Source organism: Eupeodes corollae, chromosome 1 (genome assembly GCF_945859685.1).
Source record: "Eupeodes corollae chromosome 1, idEupCoro1.1, whole genome shotgun sequence".
Classification (NCBI taxonomy): Eukaryota; Metazoa; Arthropoda; class Insecta; order Diptera; family Syrphidae; genus Eupeodes; species Eupeodes corollae.
In genome coordinates this window covers 234,620,027-234,632,317 of record NC_079147.1, presented here as the reverse complement: position 1 = coordinate 234,632,317, position 12,291 = coordinate 234,620,027, and the positions used below count along the sequence as shown (strand labels likewise).

Genomic DNA, 12,291 nt, shown 5'->3' with positions numbered 1-12,291 from the left:
TCGCAACTAAAATAAGCTTTTCAAACGTTTAGAAAATATTTTCATATGATCTTTAAAAAAATCCGATTTCAATTAACTGCCAATAAAATTGTCAAACCAATTATTATACTTAATAAGCTTTCGGTTTTTAATGGCTAGCGAAAGCTAACCGTTACTAGTATGGACTACTACAATCTACCTTACCGACGGACGCGACAGCAAACTCAAATACCGTTTACTCGCATTGTGTCTCGCACATGGCACAACAATCAGAAATCAGAATATTAACTCCGATACGCGATCATTTTAAGCTCAGTTCGCTTCGCAATCTCGGTAATGGTAAACGTTATTGTAGTTCAGCCGTATGATGTGCAAAAACGGATTCAAAAATTAAAGTGCGCTATTTGAAAACAAACAAAAACAAAAAGCTACCTACATTATCGTTGAAAGTGAGCCATATAATTTTGTAATTTTTTGAAATATTTTATGTGAAGATCTGAAGCGCTGAAGTGCTGAAACGAGTAGGAAAATAAAATTCAATTTTCTCTTCATCTTCACACGATTAGTGTTTTTTTTTTTCATTTTCATTTCTGTGATTGTGAATCTTTTGTGCGAACGTTTTCAAACCACTTATAGGACCCCTTTCACTCCAGAGGTAAGTTTAAACAACAAAACCCAGTTTATGTCGTATTATAGTTTCCCTTTCCTGTTCATAACTTGTGCACTATACATGCGATAGATTGTAAAGGTACGTTTTTATAGTTTCAAATGTGAAGCTATTAAGAGCTGCAATTAAAATACACCTTGGCCTAAAGAGCTTTGAAAAGAGGAATTTTTGTTTATTGTGGTTCCGGTATCTGCAACTACCAAGCAACAACTCGAGTATGTGAGCCTCTGCACATGAGCTCAAAGTGGGCCTTCAAGAACCATCATCGTACTTGGTGCGCTGTTGAACGTCCGTCTCGTCGTTGAAGAATCGTGATGATGGACAATTACTTTTGGTTTTATTTAACCTACCTCTGATCTAACCATTCTTCTTACCTCGCCTGAGGGGCCAAACTTGAGCTTTGTTTAGGATTAGGTAACCGATCTGATAATACCGTCGCGTCGCTCGTCGTTCGTCGAACGTTGACGTCGTCATAGTCGTTGTTGTTGTCATTGTTGTAGTCCGTTGGAAGTGTGTTACTTTGGTAATTTTCTTTTTGCATGTTTGGAAAATGAGGTGTCACATGATTATAATGTAAGACTCGACTCTGGATGGGTTCATTCATTACAAGAGTCTTGCCGCCGCCGGTGAAACCGAAAGTATATAGCCTAGACTATAGTCGTAAAGAGGTAACATACCATTGCGGGCAACATTAATCTTGAAATTTCCACCAGAGCCAGCTTAAGACTCGACTTGAGCTCAAGAGTTTATGATGCGGTGCTGTGGTAAAAGCCGTGGTGTTGTTGTGTGGTTTTGTGTCTTATTATAAGCAAAAATCTATATGAAACCAGTTTTTGGCGGTTTAAACTGATTCCTACCGCTATTCGCGTTTTACAAGGAGTTTTTGGTTAATTTCTTCTTTTATGTTTTTTTGTTTTTGGTAATATATTGTTGAGATACCTACTCTTAAATTCATATCGGAGAGTGGCATCTTGTGAGCTGGTTTTGGGCCTTAAGCCAGGTTTTTAAGATATTTTAAACAAAAATTAGGTTAAACCCTGATTGCAAACATATGTACGACTAACTCCATAAAAAAAAAAACAAAAAGACTTATGCTGAGGTGTATTAACGGTTCAATACATTTTTGTTTGAAGATTTTTAAGAATAAGTCATTAATCTTTTATAATGAGGTAGTTTTTGCATCGGAATGAGGAAATGTACGATTTTTGGGCTTTGTTAAAATTTTTGTGTAGAATTTGAACATAATGAGGAACTTTTGAAGTTGTTAGCATAATGGCTAACTGTCGATGTTTTTATTTTAAGGTCTTCTTTTGCTTTGACAAACAATCTTGAATAACCTTAAACTGGAAATTGTTTTATTACAAAAAGAACAATCTTTTTAGATTTTCATGGTTAACAATGTTAATAGTTTAAATGATATTTAATCAATTATTTAATGTTAGAAAAGTTGATAGATTATATCGTAAAGTGTATTTTAGCATTATTTATGAAAACGGCAATACGGTTCTTCAAAGTTAGTATTTTTGGTGAAAAAAAACTAAATAACAATAAAAAACTAATGATTTTTTTTGTGATTTCATACAATTTTTTGTATTGTTTGTTTTTCAGGAACTTATCTTCTAAAATTTAAGTTTTGACAAGATTTAAATTAAGGGTAGTATTTTAATAAATTATGAAAGATATTTCAAATTTTTAGTTGCCTGTTTAAATTGTGTTAAATGAATTGAATTTAGCCTTAAAATCCGCTAAATAGAAGAAGAAGCTCCCTTTAGTTTTATCTAGAAGTTGAGCTTAAGTACTTTTATATATAAGCTTTCGGTTTGCCGGAACTTATGTTTAGTAAAAAAAAAGTCATTTTGTATTGGTCCATGCTTTATACAAGGGGTCATTAATCTCAAAATAAGAAATGTCTAAGTTTCAATGCTTCCAAGAACTCTTTGAACCATAATTTATCAGGGGAAGAAAATCCTACTTGGTTTATTTACAATTTCCATATGATGTTAATTTGTGGTCGTCTTTGAAAAAAAATTTCAATCTAAAAGTTACATTTTATAAAAAGAAAATATGTGTTGATAGTTTTAGAACATGAGTGCAAAATATTGGTCGATTTTAAAAACACTAAACACACCATTCCAAAACATAAAAGGTTAGGTTTTTAAAATCGAGTAAAGAATTACAATTGAGTTTATAAACCTTCAAATCAATAAAGTACCTTTTATTATTCTTAAAAGAAGATAATGAAATGACTGCCAGTTAAATGTGTTCGAGCCAAGTTGATAGTATAAAATACTAAAGTTAACAAATTAAAACTTAAAAAATAGGACCGTACTTGTATAGCCAATCAAAAAGCAAACAATTGAAAATTTAAGACTAAGAACACTTTTCAGCGTTTAGTTTTCAAAGTCTTCAAAACCAAAAATTCAAAATCAATTTTTCTGAATTGGTTAAACAAAAATAAGATACCAAAACTTTCTTGACAACTTTTTTGATTCAAAAATCTTCAATAGTTCACTAAAAATCTCGTACTCACGAGAACTGTTATTAAATTAAATCTGTCATCTTTCAAAGTTATATTAAGGGTATTCATGCTAGGATGTTGAACACTAAATAAGTTTGCCATGCTTAAGTTTACATTTTGTAAATAAATAGTCAAAACTTACATCGGAAACGATTTATACAAATTATATAAATTATATAAAAGTATTTAATAATCCGAAGACCATCTGCTTAAATATAATGTCATCTAAATAAAGCTAAAGCTGTATAGTACCTGTGGCATGATGGTTAGTGCGTTGGACTGTATCATAAGACCGAAAGGCATTAGAATTAAGTATTATTGCTAAACTTAGAGTGTTCGTAAGGAACGACTAAGTTAGTTGTAAGTTAAGGTCAATTGAGCTAGTTTTATGAATCTTTGTCTAGCTTTAAGATAGGTTTAATATTAAATTAAAAAAAAAACGTTTGTTGGAGTGTGAAGCCAGAGGTCTTGCGTTCAAACCCTGCCTGTGGCATCAAAAGCTTTTTTAGCGGGTACTGCCTCTTGCGAGAAATTGACAAATCCTCCAAAAGTAATTCTTAAAAATTGTAGGTCCCCTCCATCCCTGATAAAATAACTCGCACACAGAAATGGTTGAGAGTTGTAAGTCACTAGGCCCTAGTTCTCAACGGGCTGTTGCGCCACTAATATTTTTTTTTAAATAAAGCTAAACATCTGTCAAGAAGATGTTTCCTTTAATGACTGACTGAGAATAAAAATGAGTTATGTATACACTGCCAACTACTAGCATGATTCCGGACATTTTAAACCGATTTTTAAAGCTGGTGGAAGTTTTGTACCCGGAAACCTTTACTAGCTTTAAATTGATACGTTTGTTGATCTGCCACCTTCATAAACTTTATGAAAAAGTCATGGCCATACTTTCTAAATTATGTTAAATTGCGGTGAATATAGGGGTCATGTCAAAAGTTCCACGTCTTCTGATTCAATTTAACTTCTAACAACCCTTGAAGTATGAAAGGGGGCATTGGGTTTTTGGAAAATCCAAGGCAGAGGTCGGTACGGCTATGATGTATTTGCTAATCTTTCGCAAATCATGGTAATACAAGTTGTAACCAACGGGCCCTTAAAGTTTAACTTTTTTTCCCGAAAAGACCGTTTTCATTCACTACTTCAAGGAACATGGTCTCTTGCGAAATTCATCCGAGGCTCCTCAAAAAAGGTTTATTTTGTAGTTTTCTTCTCTGGGATACCAACCCCTGTTATACTTTGGACAGTTGTAATTCTTTCTCATAATAAGCTTTGGGCCCTTATTATGTCGCTGGTAAAGTGAAACTTAATACAAACCGTAGAATTAACCGCTTTTCTCATGATGTTCTTATTTCTGAAAGATATTTCTTTCAAAAATGTCATCCTTTTTTTTCTGTTAACCTTCATCAGTTGTTTAAAAACAATTTGCACTTTTACAAAAGAAAACAAACGAATCATCAATCTTTTCAAATAGTTCAGAAATATGTTAATTATTCAAAGTAATTAGCCATACAATTGATTGATGTTCCTTAATGTATTTAACCAATTTATTAGATACAATTTAAGTAATTCGGCTCTATGAGTTTTAAATTCAAATAAAATAAATTACTCCATTTATATTTAAAATCATAAAGACCAAAATTATCGAACTAAAAAATAAATGTCTTTACTAAAATGACGTTTATTTTGACATTTAACAAACAGTTACGCAGCATTTAAACTTGTGTGTAAACTTGACATTTTACACAATTAGCAATCTTATGACTGTAAATGAAAAGCCCTATATTGTTGTTTGTCCAAAATAATTATAAATTTTATAATTCTACAGAGAATTTGTATGTGGATAGAATTAAAATAAGTTATATTTAATAACTTCCCAACCCGGCTGATCACCGTGGGAAGAGTAGATCAAACCCCCCCATATAAAAATAAAAATAAGCGAATAGAGAACATAACACTCAAAAAACAACAAAATACATTAAAAATCTGTACTTTCAATGTCAGGACACTCTCTTCGGACGAAAAACAGGAGGAATTAAGACTAGCATTGAAAGACATAAATTGGGATATAATAGGTCTAGCTGAAGTAAGATTGCTCGGACAAAGAATAATTAATAATGATAATGATGTCTTCTGCTACATTGGTGAAACAAAAGGACTATATGGAGTTGGATTTCTAATTAAAAAGAATTAAAAGACAAAATAATTAATATCCGATTCCGAGAGAATGTGTACTCGTAGCATACAACGTTAAATTCAAAACACAAAAATGGCTATAAAACAGGTATATGCACCTACAGAAAAAGCTGGGGAAGAAGAAATGATAAAATTCTACGATAATCTTGAAGAAACATTCAACAACCAAAAAACAGAACTAATGTACGTGATAGGAGATTTTAACGCAAAACTTGGAAAAAGATTAAATGAAGAAAACTCAGTTTTAGGATCTCATGGATATGGACTAAGAAATGAAAGAGGGGAGAGACTCATCAAGTGGCTGGAAGAAATTAACTTTCAATTTGTTAACTCATTCTTCAAAAAGAAAGATAGCGAAAAATGGACGTGGATCTCACCAAATAGAAAGACATAAAATGAAATAGACCTCATGCTCACTAACAAAATTGAAACTATCCAAGACAGTACTGCCCTTAATAATGTAAATTTTGACAGCGATCACAGACTAGTAAGAATGAAGATAAAAATAAACCATAAAACATTAAGAAGAAATCGACAAATCTATTACATCCCTAAAATAATACCAGAACAAAAATTTATCAACTACAACGAATCAATAAAGATCAACCAACTTCTACAACCGTCAATAAACGACCTTCAAAATACATATGACAAGTTAGAAAATATCATAAAGACTACAGCAAAAATCTCAATAACGAAGATTAAGACGTCCAAAGAAAAAATATCAGACGAAACCAAAGCACTTATATCAAGAAGAGAACATTTAAAAACAAAAACACAACTACTCAACCAAGAAAAAACAGAACTAAGTGAACTCAGGAACACAACAAAATCTAAAATAACGAATGATATTCGTGCATATAATATAAAATTATAAAAGATACACTAAGACAAACAAAATCTATAAACAAAGCAAAACGATATTTGAATAATAAACAAGAATGGATAGTTAATATGAAGGATCAAAATGCAGTTAATATAACAAACCGAAGAGACATAAATGAAAACGCTACATTATTTTTTGAAAAACTGTTCACCTCGACTAAAATCAACACAGAAGAAGAAAAAATAGAGAACAATGATTCAATATCGACACAAACCTATATATTTAGCAAAGAAACTATAGAAAGGACCATACACGATCTGAAGAGAGATAAATGCGCTGGAAATAACGGAATCACTATCCAACATTCTTACAAACATATTCAACAAAATCGTTCTAGCAAAACAAATCCCTGAACAATGGAAAGAAACAACAATAACACTAATACATAAAAAAGGAAATAAGGACGATATCAACAATTATAGACCAATAAGTAACATTTCGACAATTTACAAGCTGTTCTCCAAAGCACTTTAGAGGACCATAAAGGACGATTTCAATAACAAACAACCAAGAGAACAGGCTGGATTTAGAGAAGGATTCTCCACAACAGACCACCTACAGACAATGAATCAGCTAATAGAAAAGTGCAACGAATTTAAACAACCTGCTTATTTTCTTTTTATTGACTTTAGTAAAGCTTTTGACTCCGTTGAACATGAAATGATATGATCCGCCCTAAGAAATCAAAAACTTTCACCACCTCTATTTAATGCTGTCCTGGAAGACATTTTTCAAAAAGTTAACTGGAAGAACTATGGAATAACAATATGTGGACAGGTCCTTAACAATTTAAGATTTGCAGACGATATAGTTCTTATTTCTAGAAAATCTTTCATATTCAAAAATTGTTGACAGAACTAACTAGCTTGTGAAGAAATTATGGACTACAAATAAACAAATCAAAAAATAAAGTCGTGACAAATCACACTAAAGATGATATAACTTTGGACAGAGAAAAAATCGAGTACGTAGAAGATTATATATATTTGGGACAAACAAAATCATTCAAAGGCCAAGAAAATAAAGAAATAAACAGACGCATCACGAACACCTGGAGACAATTCTGGAGCCTGAAAGAAATCTTACAATTGGACCAAAGAGCAGATACAAGGACAAATATCTTCGACTCTGCTATTCTGCCGATTCTAACTTATGGACTTCAAACAATGAGCTTGACTACAAAAACACTTGACCAGCTTAGAATATGCCAAACCACAATTGAAAAGAAAATTCTAAACACACGACCGCGAGATAGGATTAGAAATGAAGATATCCGCACAAGAACTGGAATTATAGACGTCATAAATAGAACAAGAAGACTGAAGTGGAGTTGGGCAGGACATTTATCTAGACTTCCGGATCAAAGATGGACAAAACTGACGACGAAATGGAAACCAGATAACAAGAGACCAGCAGGACGATCCAATAAAAGATGTAGTGACATTTATCCCTTTTAACAACAAATTGGGCAAAAATAGAGATACATGGGCAGCCCTGGGGGAGGCTTATGCCAATATTCGACCGACATAATAAACTTTTTGATTTCAATTCATTTGTTAAACTTTAATTTATTATATTTTAATTGCAATTCAATTTTAACTTAAAATTAATGTATGTATTGTTAGATGTAATTTTATGTTAAGTAAAATCTAAATGAAAATTAAATGTAATAGGTATCAATTAAATTAATGTATGTATCAAACTTAAGGCAATAAAAAAGCTTATAATAATAAATAATATAATAATAATAATATTTAATAGCATTTTTTCTAATATTCGAGATATTCGAAAAGAATGACTTTAAGCAACTGTTTCTTATTAACTAAGGTTGTATTATTTGCTTTTAAAACAAAAACCATTTACTTAAAACTAATAGTTTATTAGTTTTTTAAATAAAATTCTACCAATTAAGTTTCATTAAGGTATCACAAAAAGTGGAAATACGGTACAACTTTAATAAACGTGATTGTAAGGAACATTAAGAATAACTTGTCAAAGAAGATTTTGTCCTTAAGAGAAGGTGTAAGGTTTACGTGCAAAAAATAAATGTATTCATTGTTTACTATTCTGATTAGTTTAAGCGCCATCTATACGCTATACACCCTTCTTTGGCCGTCATACCGTTTAACCATTATACCGACGCATTTAAATTGACGATTTTAGAAGGAACATCATTTCTTTTCAATCAATCGGATGTATGAACTACAAACATATAGCAACGCCATCATAAGAACTTTAATTGAAATTGATTATATAAACACTGGATCGTGCCGATCCAAACTGAATTAAATATAAATCAATTTATTTCTATGTTTGTTCCGAATCATATTAATTATTTACATATTATTTCTGCTTTAGTTAAATTATTTATTTTTAAATTAACAATACGAAAACATTAAAAACCTGTTATGATTTTACTGGCGATATTATAGTGGATAGTAGTAGTTAAATAATTAAACCCTATTAAGCACATTCCACAAAGTTTATTGGTAAAACAAAAATGATTCATTCTCTTTCATTAATTGTTAGAACTTAAAGTTGAAAACCAAGGTCATTAAAGTTTCCTATTTACTTCATATCACTTTTAGTGCGGCTGCTACTTAAGTATGTTTAAGATGAATGTAGAATAAATATAGATATGTTATTATATTACAATAAATACAAACTAAATAAAGGTAAATGTGATAATATTTTTACGATTTTCAAACTTTTGTTTATGCTAATTAAGGCATACAATGTAACATATGTTTAGCTATGATATTTTTGGGGTACTTTTTGTTAATAAAAATAAGTGAGTAATTTTTGACAATATAACTGTTTTATTTTTGTTTTTTAGATAGTTGAAAATATGTTGTACGTGTTGTCCTACATAAAAGAAAAATATTTCTTTAAGTTTAAAAATGCCGAAAAACAGGTCAATAATTTATTTTAATTAATTCTTATTATTATTATCAGTTATTCATAAAAATTGCGCCTGGCACCAACTATCTCTAATGAATATCATCATTCGGTCTAAGTTCTTTTAAACGCTCAATAGTTTCTTTGAAATCTTACATCCAAAGAAACCCAAGCAACTACTCATTTATTCTTGAGAAGACTGATATTTTTGTTCAATACGTCAGGATCTAGCTAAATATGAACTTGATTCGAAAACTGTTTTTTTTTTTGGATTATTAAAGTTTACAACTTAAAAATGTTTAGAAAGACTAGTAATAATTTATTGAATCTTTGCACTTAAAGAATTTTGTAAAGCATTTATACTAGGAGCGATTGGTAACTACTGGTTTTACGATGAGCAATAATATGTCAATAAATCAAAACTTCTATTAGCTTCAAAACTTTCAAAATCATTTAAATTATAGAAAGGTGAAATTCTTATTACTATTGCACTTAGTTTTTTGAAACTTATCTAGCCATTTATTTTTCGCAAGATTACAGAAGTTAAGTGTTCCCTTGTAAGATTTAGTTCATTTTGCACTAAGTAGGAGGGTCTAGTTCTTCGCGAACGGTTCAATAATTTTTTTTCGTCAACCGTTTCTGCAATTTTATTATTTATTTTTTGTATATGAAAACACCATTTGTATTTTACTTCCTTAAACTTTGTTGCTAAAAGTACTACTTTTGACTGAATATTGGACCAACAACATAATATGAATCAAATATTCAGCCTTATTCCAAAAACACAGCACAAATTCATCAACTTTTGACCACTTGACGATCCAGGGGGGGGGGGGGGGGTTATATGAGCCAAAAAGCTTATACAGTTAAGTTGTATAAGTAAAGATTTCATTTAAAGATTTATTAGTAATTAGTAACGACATTTAGAAAAAAGTGGTTTGCTGTCAAAAACAATTCAAATTTTGATTTTCGCTCAATTTAGAACTTGAAAAACTTTAGTCATGCTTTAAATTATTTTCATAAAAATTGTTTCTAAGAAAAAGAGCAAATATTCAGGTTCTATATTAAGTTGCCTTTAAATTCCTTAAACTATCCTTCAATTTTATTATTAAACTTTTTTGACACACATAGAAAGAGAGCATTGAAGTGATTTTTACTTGCGGCATATAGGAACTATATGGTAAGTTTTGCATAAGTAATCAATTTCGAAGTAGAGCTTTTAATCAAATATGACATCACGGCGGTAGAGAAGTCGAAAAAAGTGTGTACCTCGATTCCTTCCGTCTGTCGGTCTTTCCTGGCCCCTACAGTCCAAACAATTAAGATTTTCACTTGATTAGTGTAAGGAGTTTTTATCATTTTATTAATACGAAAAATAACAGCAGTCCCCACACAAATTTTTCTACAAGAAAAACATATTTTCGTATTGCTCCAGAAGGATACCCCTCAAAAAACCTTTATTTTGTTTTTAAGTTTTCTCAAGAACTAATGGACCGATTTCAAAATGCTTCTCTTTCTGTGCAAGTTCTTGTCAATGATCAAATTAATGATGATCTCTTATGATCAAAAATGTATTTTTTTATTTATAATACAATACTTACTTTGTTTACAAAACTCGATATCTCGGAAAGGGGACAACATTTTTTTTCGAAATTTAAATGTAAAATGTTCATATATTTATAAGATCTTTATTCAGTGCTTATACCAAATATATTTTTAAGACAAAATTTAAAATGGGTTTCGAAAAAAAAAGTAAAACTAGATTTTTTGGTTGATTGGTTTTCTGTTGAATACAAAAGATCTTACAAAATTATATAAATCTACTTTTGAAGTAAATTTGCTTTGGATGCTCTAGAGCTGAGATTCAAACACGAATTTCAATAATACAAATGTCCCAAAAAATCAAGAGACACTTTTGTTAAACTAATGGCTAAGTGAAAAACATAATAAACGTTTAATATCTATTGATATACAAGCTTCGAAACGTGTAATTTGTGAGTACTACTAAACTCTTCTTCCCAACTTATTTGTTTACTTACCATACTTTGTTTTAATTTAATTGTTTTTAGAGAAATTATGTGCTTAAATGCAACTATTTTCTTAAATTCAAGAACCAAACCTTTTTGTCTCTACAATTTTGTTGACGACTTTATAAGATCTAAATACGAGTAAGCAGATTGATAACGATTGTAATAAGAGACTCCCGGAAATTGAGTTCGAAAAAACTACGCCAATAAAAAGCCCGACATTTTTACATTTCAGATCCTCTCTCATTTTCTGGATTTTTAATTTTTTGCAGCGTTCTTCGCATAAATAGAAATGAAAACAAGAAAAGTGTGTTTTTTTTTGGAAAAAACGTGCGCGAAATGCACCAAAAACCTTCTATTTTAGCTCTTAAACCTGTCATATTTAGACAACAATTCAAATCTTGGAATGCGTTCATATGAGTCATCCAAATTAAATAATTAGACCATAACTTGCTTGACAACATTGTTTTAAATAATTTGATAACTAAAGTTGTCATTTGAGCAATTATTGAATTTTGTTAGAATCCTTTACAAAACATTAAAGGACAGAGTAAAAACTTATCTAAGTGTGTGAAACCCCCCCCCCCCCCCCCTGATGAAAAGTCTTGATCTCATTGAAAATTTTTAACCACTTACATCTTTAGGAGGAAACATGTGTGTAAATATAGGTTTCAATTTAATACATTTTTAAGATCAGAAAACATTATTATTTGTCATTTCAACTTTTTCCTACTTCTTGATTGAAATCATGTCGAACAACGAAATTTTGAGATACAATAGATTTTTTTAAAATTGGTGAAAATATATAACGGGAAGACTTATCCAGTATTTAAGTCAAATTACTATTGTGTTGTTTTTATTTTTTTTTTAAAGAATAACACATCCAGCACACTACTTCTTTATTTACATAAAGAGATATTTTACAATAATGCGATGATTGTAAAATTACTGCTTTATAACGATTGAATAAGTTGTTGTTTCATAGACGATCGGTGTTTGCACATTAAGATATTTATTAATTGTCTTTACTAAAGTCACTTTTACTGTTGATTATTATGTTTATTCTACAGGGTACTTATTTTTTCATTTAGATTTTTAACATCAAAAACTA

General features: G+C 30.4%; 1 protein-coding gene across 2 annotated transcripts in view; it reads left to right on the top strand.

The window, feature by feature from the left end:
• Positions 1-283: 283 nt before the first annotated feature.
• The window catches only part of LOC129940556 (sodium-dependent nutrient amino acid transporter 1), a 36,600-nt gene continuing 24,592 nt past the window's right edge, over positions 284-12,291 (top strand). The window contains exon 1 of one of the 2 annotated variants that reach the window (XM_056048934.1): positions 284-634. The gene's annotated coding sequence lies outside the window, so the exon portion shown is untranslated. The remainder of the gene's footprint in view (positions 635-12,291) is intronic. The other variant, XM_056048935.1, reaches the window with a different exon arrangement.